The 3,019-nt window shown below is 46.0% G+C and overlaps 1 non-coding gene across 1 annotated transcript; it reads left to right on the top strand.

Moving 5' to 3' along the window:
- The first annotated feature begins 2,392 nt into the window (after positions 1 to 2,392).
- Positions 2,393 to 2,464, top strand: TRNAM-CAU (transfer RNA methionine (anticodon CAU)). Its single transcript has one exon. It is a non-coding gene; the product is annotated as a tRNA-Met (tRNA).
- Positions 2,465 to 3,019: the final 555 nt, after the last annotated feature.

Genomic DNA, 3,019 nt, shown 5'->3' with positions numbered 1-3,019 from the left:
ACTGCACCCGCCGGAGAACACTTCATCCATCGACACTCGGTTTGTTTATTTCCAGTGGCTGCACCAGCTTACCCGCCCGTCAGCGCAATCGCTTGTGTGCCTTTCACGGCTGCTATCTACAACCACGACTTCTGCCAGTGAACCCTGCGATGGGGTTCGAAACCCACAGACGCGTCCGAACGCCGCCGATGGCAGCAACGACCCGCCAGGCTGAAGGGGCCGGCACACGCGCCTCCAGCCCCCCCCCCCCCCCCCCCCCCCCCCCCCCCCTTCTCCGTCCTCTCCAGTTAGGCCGCAACCGGCGACCGCGGACACAACTGGAAAGCAGCCGGCTAACCCCTTCCCAAAGGTTTAACCGTGACGTCAGGCTTGCAGCGAATGCAGCGCTGGGGTCAGTGTCGCTCACCGTGACATCTCCGGACTCGTGCCGTATGTATTATTGAAAAATAGTTTTAAAGAACAGTCACTACGCGGTGAGCAATTGGGCTGAAAATAAAAAAAAAATGAGTTTTTGATATATTATTTATAAATCGCCGGTTTTGTTTGAACGACTCATATCGCGTGTGAACGCCCAAAAGCATTCGTTCTACGCACAGAGCACATTTGCCGATAACCTTGAAAACTGTTTCAGAGTTTTTTAAGTCCCGAGCCTACGTGGCCGGCTGTAGCTCATTTTCTGGAAATTATACTCGGCTGTTGACAGGCTGGCATAACGGGTGGTACAAGGTGGCACAACCCCTGACACCATGTTGCTTAGAAACGAAGAGAGGTCTGCAGGGTCAAGGCACTTAGCAGCCTTGTGTGAGGCGAGATTCCGCGGTCTCGGTTTTTGGGACAGAATGTATGTCGTCACTGGCCAGAGCAGCTCTCGGTAGCGAGCATTGCTCTCAACGTGATGAAATCAGTAGTGTTTGAAGGAAAACATTGTAGAAGCTTACTATAACGGCAAAGAAAGACACCTCTGTAACCACAAAAACGCCAGTCTTGTCATAGGTCAAGGATCAACGCACCCAGAAAGAGCCATTCCTTACCAAAAATATATTTAGTTAGTCTATAAACTGTCATAAAACCGATACAGTTTTTGTAATAAAGAATTGCAGAGTAGTCTTTAGAGAATAAAAATCCTCTAGGCAGTGTGGAGGCCACCTGAAGATTTATTACCATACAACATCAGCAGACTTTTGTCTATACACAGTTTATCAACAATGAAAATGGAAAAAAAAATCTGTAGGAAGGTTATAGCGTCGGTTAAAAGTCTATAGGAAGTCTACACATCATTGTTATTAGGGTTATAATCAAACTTCCCTAAGAACAAAATTGATCCGGTATCTGAACGAGGACGGAGACGACAGGAAAACAAGAAACTCTTTTGTTTCTAGGGGCCAGAGCATCCCATCATGAGATGCCGACTTGCCCAGTTTGATGCAGAAGGCTCGACAATGTAGCTGCAGCACATGCTCTGGAGCGGCTCATCAGAAGGCATTCAGGCACACGGTGCTGTTACAGCCTCAAACTGCATTAGTGACAGCATGCTTGGAAACCAACACTTTATTGAAATTTAGGAAAGAAACCTGTTCACGTGAATCGAAAACGAGCACAGTTGGACTACATACCACAGCTAGGACTTTCAATTCTATCGAACCTATGCAAAAAAAAATGCACATTACACTAACAGAAAATAAATCTTATAGAGCACCACGAGTGCAATCAAACCGCGCTTAAAGAGAGACAGAAAAGCGAGCAAGAATTTCTATAACACTAAATTATATAAAACGTTGTTAATAATGCTTTTATTTAAATATGGGGCGGGAAGGTTTTTTTCTTATAAGCAAGCCTCTTGTAAACAGTGCGGCACCGCGAACAGTTTTTGCAAGGTTGCATTGGCACTTCTTTTCAAGCTGCACACGTCTTCGTGCAATACGAGCAGCTCGATGGAGAAAAGTAAGCCGTTGAGACGACGTTCGCTGTTATTAAGCACAGGAAGTAGCAGCAGCAGGCTTACACGCCCTCGAGTTGGCCCTGCCGGTTAGACAGGGCGCGGGAGTCTCTACAGCTCGGCCGCTGCTGTCAAAGTCATTCACTTCCTCAGGTATACAGCGACCGGCTCCCGTTGCGTCTGTGCGAAGGACATTCGTTACCGTGCCTAGGATCAGGAGGCCCAGCTAATCCTCTTGAGAAACCGGTTTACGGTTTGCATTCGAATAGAGACTATGTTTCTGCAGAGTGCAATCAGCAGAGTGGTGCAGTGGAAGCGTGCTGGGCCCATAACCCAGAGGGCCGTCGATCGAAACCACGCTCTAATATAGCTTTGTTTTGTTTTTTTCAACAGAAATATTCAATCTGTACTACAATCGGCCTTCTAATATAAGCTACGTTGCTGTGCAGCGCAATCAGCAGAGTGGCGCAGTGGAAGCGTGCTGGGCCCATAACCCAGAGGTCCGTGGATCGAAACCACGCTCTGCTATTGTTTTTTTCTATCCTTTTTTTTTCAACAGGAAGATTCAACCTATGCCACAATTTTTTTGGCACCGCAGCACAGTGGCCTTGTACCGCTTTTCAGATGCATCCTGCGGAGGGTAGAAAATGACACATTATCAGTTGCAGTGGGCGCTTCTTTATACATGGCGTTTCACATAAGATTTTACAAAATTTCTAAAAATAAGCTTTCTGAGTTTGAAGAGCCCTTTTACGACATAGCATTTTCAGGGGTGAAGTAGAGCAGAAGACAGCTAAAATGTGCTAACTAGCAGCCTGGTTAACTAATATTGAATACTTATCTTTTTAACTATTACTATTAGGCTCCTTAATTACTGAAAGGTGTATAGCCCATCGTAAGTATAGCCCATCCTTGGTTTACATATGCATTGAAAACCAAAAATAAACCAATAATATAAAGTAATATCGATATCAGTTTTCAGAATTTCAAAAACACGGTTACCCTCGGCGCTGTGACCCAACCAACTTCGGCTACATCGCGCCAAAATGCAAACGCTTTAGAGAAGCTTGCAAGGAAAGCAAC

This window comes from Amblyomma americanum, chromosome 3 (assembly GCF_052857255.1).
Source record: "Amblyomma americanum isolate KBUSLIRL-KWMA chromosome 3, ASM5285725v1, whole genome shotgun sequence".
Classification (NCBI taxonomy): Eukaryota; Metazoa; Arthropoda; class Arachnida; order Ixodida; family Ixodidae; genus Amblyomma; species Amblyomma americanum.
The sequence above is the reverse complement of the archived record's forward strand: the minus strand, read 5'-3'. Positions and strand labels throughout refer to the sequence as shown.